This window comes from Bactrocera neohumeralis, chromosome 2, assembly GCF_024586455.1.
Source record: "Bactrocera neohumeralis isolate Rockhampton chromosome 2, APGP_CSIRO_Bneo_wtdbg2-racon-allhic-juicebox.fasta_v2, whole genome shotgun sequence".
NCBI lineage: Eukaryota > Metazoa > Arthropoda > Insecta > Diptera > Tephritidae > Bactrocera > Bactrocera neohumeralis.
The window spans coordinates 76,620,078-76,632,856 of NC_065919.1; positions in this window are offsets into that span (position 1 = coordinate 76,620,078).

Consider the following 12,779-nt stretch of genomic DNA (forward strand, 5'->3'; position numbering starts at 1 on the left):
AGCAGCTGTTCACCTGCAAAGAAGCGCCGTTCGACATCTCTTGGTTTCAAGTCGTAAGGAACCCAGTTTCCTTGTTTCTGAATCATTCCCATGGCTTTGAGGCGTTTTGATACGGCTTGCTGTGTCACTTGCAACGATTCGGCCAATTCCTCTTGGGTTTGAAACGCATCTTGGTCGAGTAATGCTTCCAATACAGCATCTTCGAAAATCTTCTCCCTTCCTCCACCATGCCGGTCTTCGACTTCGCGACATGTTCCTTCACTTAGGACAGCCTCACCGTGCGTATCCGAAAGCATTCGATGAGCCTCAGCCGCACTTTTCTTGGAATTAAAAAAGAAAAGCAAAATTTCCCGCAAATGTCGAGAATTCGGCTCAAAAAGTGACATTTTCAGTTGAGAATAAATTTTGGATGCAAACAGATCTCTACAAATATTTTGTTGGGTCAGTGTTGACACAAATGTCCAAGATCGATATAAAACGATTTAATCGACCAGTGCTTGACCCTAGAGACATCTATTGGAAAACGGCGGAAGCAAAGTTGTAGACCAATATAAAGCTTAAAATCCGGCAACAATTACTTCAATTGTCCAAAAAGTTGCAATAATATTCAAAATTAATTGTTTTACTAGTTTGCAAGTAATGCACAAACAAAATTCCTCTCGCATCCTAAAAAACTGATGTCATACACTTCTTGGCCGATTTCCGAACACAAACTCGTTTCGATTCAGAATCATGGTGATAGACCCAAGTCTCATCCATAGTGATGAATCGATGCACAAAATCCACTTTGTCTTTTTTAAAGCGCTCCAAATGTTGCTGAGAAAGTCGCATTCGAATGTGTTTTTGTTCCATAGTTAGCGAATGCGGCATCCATTATGTACACAGCTTTCTAAAACCCAAAATTTCACTTAAAATATGGCTCACACTGCCCAATGAGATGTGTAAAGTCTCTACTAAATCTATCTCTGTCAATCGATAATCTTTCAAAACCATATCATGTATTTTGACTATGATTTCTGGTGTTGATGCGCTTTTTGGACGTCCTTCACGTGGATCGTCTTGAAGGTTCAGCTACCCATCTTTCTACTGTTCTAATTTCATTCGTTCGTGAATTTCTTTGGTGCTACACCTTCCAAAAATAAGAATTTTACCACTGCACGATATTCAATTCAATACCTGGTATATGCCGGAGTTCTAATTACCGTGCTGCCGAGTAAAGAAAATCTTAGTTATAACTAAGAAGTTGTAAACTCTGATAAAGCGTTGAGCTGTCTGAAGTAGAAACTTTTATTAACTGTTTCGGTGTATATGATTTTCATAAAAGGGTTGCTCAACATACCATATTTTGAATGAAAGTCCCCGGCCAATCATAGTGAACATTTAATTTTTTTTTGCAAAATTCGTTTTTTATTCAACATAGTTTCCTTCAAGGGTGATATACTGATTATAGCGATCCCCTAACTTTTGATTTGTCCTTTGCTTCAAAATAGACTTTAGTTTCGGTGATCACCTCTTCATTCCACGAAAATTTCTTCCCATCGAGCATTCTTTTGAGATATGAGATGAGGAAATAGTCGCTGGGGACCAGAATACGGTACGGTAAGGAAGAAATTTGAAATCCATCGTTTTCACTAACTTCTGACACGGTGCATTGTCTTGGTGAAACAGCACTTTCTTTTTCTCCAAACGCGGCCGTTTTTGAGCAATTTCCTCTTTCAAAGGGTCCATTAAAGCGATGTATGTTCAAGGTTTTCCAATAAGTGTGATATGGTTTCTTGAAACAAAAAACACACTAATTTTTAAGGCAATACAAATGTTTTTTATTTAATCGATAGACCAAAAACCACACCAAACTGTTAATTTAGCTGAATGTACTGGTTGTTATGAATAATTGGTGAATTTTCTTCGCACCAGAATCAACAGTTTTGTTTATTTACCACACCACTCAGATGGAAGTATTTGCTGTTGATGATCCTTCCTTCTTCAAAGTAGTCAATAAAAATTATTCCAACATTCGCATTTTTACACGCTTTGGAGCAGGTTCATCGTGTGTAGTTAACTCGCTTGACTGTCGATTACACTTCGGAGTGAAATTATGTGGCCATGTTTCATCCACTGTCACATATCGTCGTAAAAACTCGAGTTTATTACGCTTCAACGTCTCCAAACAGCGTTCCGAATCATCAAATCGTCGTTGTTTTTGGTCGAAAGTCAGCTCGCGCGAGTTAATTTATTTACTCGTTAGGAATAAAATAAATATATAATTTTAAGTCAACCAATGAGATTGGTTCTGACTGATCCTTTATTTGTATAATATTTCACCGTATACACATGTACTTCAATATTGAATATATTACACTTAAACTGTACAAGTGTTACAAGTGGTAACTTGTTACTCGGCAGTCGATAATGATGAAGTGACCTCGAGGCTATTGTTCCAGTTGCTTATATAGGCTATGCTTATCGCTGCTCATACTATTGAGATGCTGGTTGTTTACTAGTAAATAACTATTTGTGTTGTTATTGTTTGTTGTACTGATAGTGCGCTTCTATTGTTCTAAGATAAAGTTGTTTTGATGATTTTTCTTTAATGTTTACTGAAACATAAGGTTGTGGTTAAAGGTAAAGTATTAACTCGCGTCACCCACTTTGCACACAGCATTCTCCTGCTCAAATATTCGTGAATGATATGATGTTCACGTTCAGTTGATATCTTTTGAATGCCGGCCATCTCGAATAACTTCACTTTATGGTCATCGAAATATATTTTGTGGACTTTTGTGATGTTTTCCTCGGTAGAAACTTCTTGTGGGAGTCCACTGCGTTCACCGTCTTCGGTGCTCATTTCACCACGTCTAAACTTAGCCTACCAATCCTTGATGGTTGATTTTCCTGGGACAGTATCCGTAAAACTCGTGTTTTTGCTTCAACTGTATTTTTCCCTTCAAAAAGCAATGTTTTATCAATACGTAAAATTCCTTTTTATCCTTTAAATAATAAAGATTAATTCCCCAAATACAAGATGGGCCAAACGTATAGCGTCACAAAAAGTTTCTTGTTGTTATAACTTGTTTCCTTCAGTTAATTTTTACATAAAGTAAAAATGAGTCAAAAGATATATTTTCTAAAGCACCGAGATGTGCCCTCTTTATTAATTGTCTTAAGACAAGTTCATGGATCTTATTGCTTTTATACTAACTAGTGTGTTTACTTATTACTGGTTGATAGTTTGTTTACATATAATATATTGTTTGACTAAGTTTGTTTACAAATAATGCATTCTTGCTTAGATACATTTCCTTTGTTCTAAGATAAGGTTGTTTTGATATTTTTTGTTTACTCAAACTCAAGGTTGTTTTGATGTTTGTTTGTTTATGATTTTTTGATAAGATACCTGTATAATAAAGAACGCGTTCCTTAATTCGTGTGCGATGACGAGGCACGTAAGAAGTAGGTGAATACTTTCGAGCGCTCGAAAAAAAAATAACCCTGGTCGGTCCAACACCCCGGCGTTCATAATTCTTCTGTGTCCAACTTCTTCTTCTTTCTGCAATAATAATGAATTATAAATTTTTCTATTATGTATTTCTCATTTTTACCAATTCTCGTTCAGACTCGAATATTGAGAATATCGTAATTTTAATTTCTTTTTATTTTTCCAATTATTATTATTTTTTTATTACGTGTCTCTCATTTTTATCTATTCTTGTTTTGTCTCGAATATCGAGAGTATCGATATTTCGAAACCGATAGCTGCTTGTATCACTAGTACCCAATTGAATTTCGAACAGTGATTTATTGCGTAAATATCGTGCAAAATCATAATATTTCTTTTTGTTTTTATTACAAAAAAACATAAAAATAGATAACGCGCCATATATGTACAGTAGCGGACAAAAAAAAGAGGACACCTTAGAAATGTTTGATTATTTGTTTTTATTTAAAAATGTGGACTTATATAAAAAAAATCTTCATGAAACTTGGTTTATATAAGTATTCGAAACAAAAGTAAATAACTTAGTTTAAAATAAATATTTCCATTTTTTATTAGAAGCCGAAATAAAATACTTCCGATATTTCAATTTCTACTATGATACTTATAAAAAATGTTCTCAAAACTAAACGCGATACAATGAAAACTCGATTTTTTTTTAATTAGTAATAATAATAGAGACATCAAAATGTCTTGAATTAATACTTCGTGGCGGCTCCTTTGTTTTTTATCACGGTTTTTATTCGTTCGGGCATGGAATCAACAAACGACTGTAAAATTTGTGCCTGTATACCGTTATACCAAATGTCTTCAATTATTCGGTCAAGCTCTGACAAAGTTCTTGGTCTCTTCTTGGTTATCCGCGCTTTCATGAAATGCCAAAGGTTTTCTATGGGGTTTATATCAGGTCTGTTCCCAGGCCAGTCCAGTGATAAAACACCCAATTCTGCTAAATATTTTTTTATCTGAAAAAAATTAAAATGTTATTAACCATGTCTTTGTAAAAATGAAATGTTATTAAGGTTATGTAATTTAAAAAAATGTTACTTACCGATTTGGCTCGATGCATGGCGCAGAATCATCTTGAAAAATTATGTTGTCCATATAGGAAAAGTGCTCTTCAATTGAAGGTACCAGGTTTTCCTGTAAGATCTGTTGGTATTTAATTGCTTTAATATTTCCATCAATCAAGGCCAAATGTCCAACACCATGATAGGAAAAACACCCCCAGATCATCCGACTACCCCCCTGCCTGACCGTACGTTTGACACATTCATTACTAAAACGTTCACCAACTCTTCTGCGAATGTACGACATTCCGTCTGAACCGAAGATATTAATTTTGGACTCATCCGAAAATATGACCTTTCTCCAATCTTCTTTGGTCCAATTTTTGTGTAGTTTCGCCCATTGGAGGCGTTTTTGTCGCATTTTTACCGACAATAGTGGTTTTGTGGCGGGTCGACGGGCAGTTAGTCCGGCTTCTTGAAGGCGCCGTCGTACTGTTCGCGTACTGTTTTCGGTTCCATTTGATTCCTGAATTTCGCTTCTGATGTCTTCAGCTGTTTTAAATCTGTTCTGAATACTAATTCGTTTAATATGGTTGTCATCCTTGGTAGTTGTCTTCTTCGGGCGTCCGGAACCCGTTTTGCGTTTTAAAGACTTAGTCTTCGCTTATTTCTGAAGGAAAGCACTGACAGTAGTTTTGCTAAAATTTATTTTACCACTAATTTCTCGTATACTCAAGTTTTGCGATCGCAAAGCCAAAATTGTGGCTTTATCAACTTCAGTCAGTTTTGGACTTTTTCCACATTTCATTTTATTTGCAGCCATGTGTATACTCAGGAATATAAATAAAAGCGTTTTATTGTAGCTGAATAATGTACTTGCTCAAATAAATACTTACTTTTATAATAAAGTTTGATTTGTTAACACTGCATCGATTTAAAGTCACTACAACTAAGTGTCCCGTTTTTTTGTCCGGTACTGTATATTCGTGAATCGGAATTAAAAACGAATTTTTTAAGACATTTCCCGTGAAAATTGATGCATGTTTTCGGAAAAGCCGCTCTGCTGAACATTTACCATACCATGTATTGTTGGAAAGCTTCAATTAAATTAAATTCGTGGAAGTTGAAAAAAGTTACAGCTGTTCAAAAATGAGCGAAAATAATGAAGAAATTCGCTATATTTTGAAATTTTTGTATAAAAAAAGAGAAGTATGCCACGTAAGCCACGTGAGCCACCAATCAAATTTTTGAAGTTTACGGAGACGAGGCTGTATCAGTTCGTGTAGCACAACAATGGTTCGCTTGCTTCCGTTTTGGAAATTTTGAAAATTCGATACACTGATGGAATAATGTCTCTAGCGGAACAATGGCAAAAAGTAGTGGACCAAAATGGAACATATTTGTTTATTTATTTATTAGTATAAATATTTTTTTTTATTTATTTATAAAAGCTTATACAATGTTAACAACATATGTACGACCTAAAACGTGCAGCGCTAGCTTAAGAGGCTATCAGCTGTCCGTTGAATAAATGTGTTGGCTTAAATTCTCCTCAATAGATCACATTCTTTAAGAAAACGATAGATGGTTTTTATATTTTCTTCCGTAGCGTTGGAAAGGGGGGAAATCGGATCAGTGTTGAAGTGGCAATCTCTCTTATCTTTCAGTGTTGGACAAAATTCTAATATATGAAGCACAGTTGTTGTTGAGTTACAAAGCGGACAGCAGTTGGTACTGTTTCTTCCGAGGAGGTGAGCATGCGTCAGTATAGTATGTCCAATCCGTAGGCGAATGTGTGGTGTTATAAAATTAGTTGCAACTGTTGATGGGTATAGCGGTTTGATTCTGGCTGTGTTAACTATTGAATAATGGTGGTTATATGAGACCCAATCAAGTGCCAATTTAGAGAGCCTATTTTGGTGTACAGTGCGCGAACTTTGGTTAGCCGCACATACTTTTTGGTGGTTTAACATAAGAGTTATTGTCAAAAGTAACTGAATTTAGAATTTTTCAAAATATTTCTTTATTGGGAAAGAGAAGAAAAAATATTTTTACATTTCAAATGTATTACAGAAACAAAAAAGTTTAAATATTGAAAATACAACGTAACTATACGCGAACTTTACTTAGCCGCATTACAAAAAAATTAGATAATTAAGAGGTTTTCACAAAATTTTAGCAAATTTTGCGCTCTTAGTACGAAGTTGCACCCCCATTCTTATTAATTACTTGGAAAATTCTGGCTGGGATCGAGTCAATTAACTTTTGCAGTGTACCTCTATCCAGATCCAGCCACGCCTGCAAAATTGCTGTTTTTAGCTCCTGCGCGGCTAAGTACTGACGCCCATTCGCATACACAGTCCTTGCAATTATGCCCCAAACATTTTCAATGGGGTTTAAATCCGGACTTCGGGCTGGCCATTCTAGCAACGGTATAGAGCGCGAAGCAAAAAATTCTTTTGCCTTCTTGGAAACGTGGATGCTGGCATTGTCCTGCTGAAAGGTAAACGTAACTTCGACGTTATCCTCCAAATACTCAATGAGCACATCATCCAACATTTCAATATATTTTTCCGAATCCATTTTCGTCGTAATAAAACATAGTTTGAGCTTTCCATGGTAGGAGAACCCACCCCATACCATCACAGATCCACCCCCGAAATTACGGCTCATTCTTGGAGGATTATTTTCGCGCAGATCATGCCAGTAATAACTGAACCCATCAGGTCCGTCTAAATTAAACTTTTTTTCATCAGAAAAAATAACATCGTGCCAGTAATCGGTCCAACTCATATGCTCCTTCGCAAATTTAAGTCTGGCTACTTTATGGACATGCGTAAGTTGTGGTTTTTTTAATTGCTTTTTCCACTTAATGTATCTGTCTGCAGCTAAAATCTTCTGAACTCTTCTTTTTCCAATTGGGAGATTTAATTTTGCTACTATTTTAGAGGCACTCAAGCGATTTTTAGTAGCTTCTTCTTTAATAATATTAACTTGCCGGCGAGTTATCTTGGTATTCCTCCTTGAATTTTTATTGGATATGCCATATTTATCTCCTAATCTCAGAAAATTTCTCACGACTTTCTCTGATCTTTTGATTTGCCGGCTAATTGCTCTGTTAGAAAGACCATTTTCCTTCAAAATTTTAATTTGTCCCTTTTCCACATCATTTAAAAACTTTTGTCTAGCCATTTCAATCACACTGTTGTAAACTGAATATAATCAAATAGAATAAATGTAAGTGTTAACAAAACTTCACAGAAAAATATTAAAAACACAGAGAACTTACCGCAAAAACGATAAAAATATGACTGCGGCTAACCAAAGTTCGCACCAATTGTCAGACAATATTCAGATTTTGCTATTTTAGTACCGTTATGCTCTTGTTTTTATATGCATGCTTACTTTATATGTATATTACCTAGCAACTATTGTTTACAAAAACAAAAATATTAAAACTGTCGCGTGTACAGTTATTTTCTTTATAATTCAAGAGTGCGGCTAACCAAAATTCGCGCACTGTATGAGTCGGAATATATCAGATTTCATAAAGAAACTGAATGTAATTGTGGCCGTGTTGGATGCATTCTTTGCTAATACATCAGCGTAATTATTTCCGGATAACCCAGTGTGGCTTGGAACCCACATTATCTTAATTTTATTTTCATATATAATAAGATATTCTCTAATTGAAATGATGATGTTAGTGTGGTTGTTGCAATTTTGAATGGCTTGGAAACATGATAAGCTGTCGGTGCATATTACATATTTTCCCGGGCTTTTTGTGGCATGTAAGTAGAACAGCATGGAAAATCGCAGTGGCTTCAGCAATGAATATCGAACAAAAGGGGAAAAGCAGTCCATATGAAATTGGCTTTCCTTTCTCGCTAACGACCGCAAAAGAGGTTTGGATTTTTTTTGAACCGTCCGTGAATACAAATCTCCAACTGCCATGTTTCAGAGTATTCACAATTTCACAAAATTCTGATACATAAATCGCATTAAGTGTGGTGGATTTAGGCAAACGAACTAGTTTATCAAAGAACGTGTTTTTTTGGAATCAACCATTGTGGATGACGACGTTTAGGAAGTTTAGCAGGTTTTAATGGCAAGCTGTTTGTTTTGGCGAAAATGGTGCATTTATATAGGTATAGCTGACTCAATTTTTGGAGGTCGGATACGTGATGATGATGAAGAAAAGGCATCTTGAAGCACATGGTTAGAACCAAGGATGATCTTCGGGTATAATTTGTATGTGGTGTCTTCCTTATTGTCTATCAGAGAGGGAAGACCGGACTCTGCTAATATATTTTTGATTGGAGACGTGGGGAATGCTCGAAGCGATCTTCTAACAGCGGAGTGATACGGTGCAGCCAACAATTTTAGGTGACTTTTTGAATGATGCCCATATATTTCAAGAGCGTAATTGATGACGCAGAGTATGAGTGCCTTGCCTTGACAACATTAATTAGCAAAGATGGGCCAATGAGCGAACGCTTACATGCTGGGTACTTAACAATATTTGAGTTTTTAGTAATTCTATTTCTAATATATTGACAATGTTGTTTGAATGCATATTTACTATCTAGAATTAATCCAAGAAACTTAAGTGTAGGAGAACATGAAATATTTACATTGTTGAATGAAATCGGTGGAAAATGACAATTATGTTTTTTACAAATGTGGAGTAAACTGGATTTTAAGTACGATATTGATGCGCCTGCGGAAAGGGACCATAGGGATAGTTGAGAAAGGATTTCTTCAAAGGTAGAGGATATAGAACTAAGGTCAGAAGATTTTGAAAATAGAAGGAGATCATCAGCATATAATTGATGCTGAATATTAGGGAAGGAAGAAAGGATAGAGCTGATTTCATCAAATGCTATGGTGAACACAATAACTGATAGCGGTGTTCCCTGAGGAGTGCCGTTATCCAAAGGAAGTGTAGGTGAAGCTGTGCCAGAAATAAGAACTTTGATTATACGTTTAGAGAGAAAGGATTTAACAAAACTAAATATACGGGGGCCAACCTTCCATTTGATTAATTGTCTTAAAACTACATGTATGCCCACGCGATCAAACGCTTTTTCAAAATCAAGCGAAAGAAGTGAAACGTGATTTTTATTAGATAAAGCGTCACATATGAAGTGGTCAAGGTGTAAAAGAGCGTCGATAGTGCTTTGTCTTTTTTCAACGCAACCTGATTTGAATGAATGAGTTTATTGAAATGGAGAAACCAAGAGAGTCTAGTAGCAACAATTTTTTCTAAAAGTTTTCCTAGACAGGGTAGAAGGGAAATAGGACGATAGCTGGTAACTTCGCACGGAGGTTTGCCAGGTTTTAGAATAGGAAATTATAATCAGAAGAGTTTGACGAGAAAAATTTGGCGAATTCTAAAGCTATATCCTGTGGATATAGTAGATTGCCTTGAGAGGAGTTGAGTGAGAGAATAAGAGAGAAAGAAATATTGTCAGATAGTCTTCTTATATTTGACCAAATCATTTTAGGATCAGAAGAGGAGTTAATGCTGCTGGTAAATGTCTGGAAAGATTTAACTTTTGCTTGCTTCGCTTTTCTTCTGAAAATGGTGTGGGATGTCCACAATAGTTTTAGATTTATTAAAATATAAAATACTGATACAAAGTTGATGATTGAAAATGAAATGGAGAGCGAAAATGATGAAGCGTGCTAGCAGTCGGGACGATGCGCCAAGAAGAAGGAAAAAATGGCGGTTCGTCAAGCTGACAGCTTATCCAGTTTTTGGGTTGCCATATCTATGCTTTTTGCAGAGTTGCATTTGGGGTTGCCACATTACTTTGGGCTTGCCACATTACTTTGGGGTTGCCACAATGGCATTAGCTTTTTTATAAGCAACAAGGTTTGATGACGAACGATTTTGTTTGAAATGATGCCATGTTTGTTGCTTATGCAGTCTAAGAGAAGATAGCTCACTATCCCACCAAGGAGGGTTATGATTACGAGGTTTAGGAGAGGTTTGTGATATAAATTGATTGGCAGCAGATCTTATAATCTTCTGAATCCTAGAAGTTTCCTGATTAATAATATCTGTAGATGGGAGGGTGTCTGAGTAACGTAAACAAAATTCTTGAAATTTGGCCAATCAGCTGAATCAGTGTTAAAAAATATTCTGGGTTTGAAGAAATTGAAATTATGGGAGGAGATTTTGGCTATGATAGGAAAATGATCGCTACCATGCAAATTAGAGAGTGAAGTGGAACAAATTGTAAGATCTATATGGGTGATAGTGGAATGAGTGGAGAAATGGGTAGGGGAACCATCATTAAGGACAACACAGTCCGAACAGAGGACAGCATCCTCAATAATGCGGCCCCTGGAGTTAGTTGAAGAAGAATCCCAAAGAGGGCACCAGGCATTGAAGGCACCAGGCATTGAAGTCACCAGCCAGTAAAAATGGAGTCGAGCCAGAAGGGAAAAGGTTAAAGAAGTCTGCTGAAATAAAAGTTTGGTGAGGAGGGGAATATGCACAGATGATTATGATTTTTTGGGGGGTAGAGGTTGAAGCATTATTGTTTGAAGTTGTAGCTTTAATGTTGTCATTAGAATCATTAGTGTTTGAAGTTTTTTCGATGTTGATGTATTTTTTTGAGTAAGTATTGTTGTTGGAAGCTGTTACATTAGCATAAGAGAATGGTGAGGGAGTAGAAGACATTAGAGATTTGTATAAATTGATGGCTTCACGCATCGAACACTTGTGGATAGTTTTAATTTTAAGTATCTCTTTAGACTGGACAAATTTTGGACAGGCGTTAAAGGAAGAAGGGTGTTCACCATCGCAGTTAGCACATTTGACTCTAGAGCATTCAGTGGGAGGGGTATGATTTGAGAGTAGGTTGCAGATAGCACAAGGTGGGGTCTTATTACTTCGCTTAGCAGTATGACCCAGCAACTGACAATTCTTGCAGCGCATGGGATTAGGTTAGTAGGGACGGATATCGAGGGTACACCAGGCAACTTCAATACGACTAGGTAAAGTATATTTGTCAAAAGTTAATAATAAAGCACCAGTAGGTACACGATCACCATTGTTTATCTTGGTAAATTTATGAACATCGGATACTCCTTGATCTTTTAGACCATCAATTATTTCGTCATCAGCAAGCTGACAGATAAATGGAGCGTAAATTGTACCCTTTATGGAGTTCAGAGAGTTGTGAAGAGATATCTCAACAGCACCAGCTCCGGGAAGATGTTTGGTTTGTAAAAATTTGTCAGCGATTTTTTGGTTCTTGACCAAAAGAAGTAGGCTGCCGTCACGAAGCGATGTGATTTTGTTAATGTCTTTGCTTATGGCCTGAATACCTTTATGTACTGCAAAGCAAGAAGTGGATGCAATAGGTTTTCTGGCGTCCTGTGATTTGATTACGAGGTACTTGGGATCATCCTTCTTAGAAATAGGTAATTCCGGGAAGAATTCCAGCGTTGAATTTTCTGACTTTTTCCTCTAGTTTTTAGGACCCGGGGAAATAGTGCAAACCTATTATCTCCCATTCCTAGGGGGCATTGCGAAAGACGTTCTTACCCGATTAAATTGTGGATTTAACTTTATAATGAAAAGTATAAAAAACACGTGGAATGTGTAACGAATTGAAGCTCAAAACGTCAATGCTAGGTTAAATTGCGCGTACACCAAGTAACGAGAAGTTATGCAGCGAGAACGTTGGGCGACAAAAGTCTACGTACGACCCATATTTTTGATATATTGCTGAATATAAAAATAGTATGGAAAAAGTAATGATGCAGTTTGGTTTTAATTACATTTTTATTAGGAAATTATAAAACAAAAAGTGTACTCCAATACAAACATAACAAACTATTCACAAAAAACTAAAAAAAAACATTGACAAAAGTCTACGTACGACTAGCATTTTAATAAAAAAACATTTCAATAAGGCACTGAGTTTTTAAAAATTAGTATTTTGTTGGCCCACCATGGGCATCTATAACTGCTTGTAAGCGTCTAGGCATTGAAGAAACTTTTTCAATCTCAACGGGTGTTATATGTTGCCATTCTTCCTGAAGTTTCTCTCTTAGTGTTTTCGCACTGGTAATGACATGTTTTTACCTTACGTTCCAAAATCTCCCAAACATGCTCAATATTTAAATCTGGGCTTTGTGGTGGTGTATTTAATTGACGTGGGGCATAGTAAAAGCCATTCCTTTATAATGGGGGCCGTGTGCTTCGGATCGTTATCCTGCTGGAATAGCCAGCTCCTACCAAGATTTAGTTTATCCAC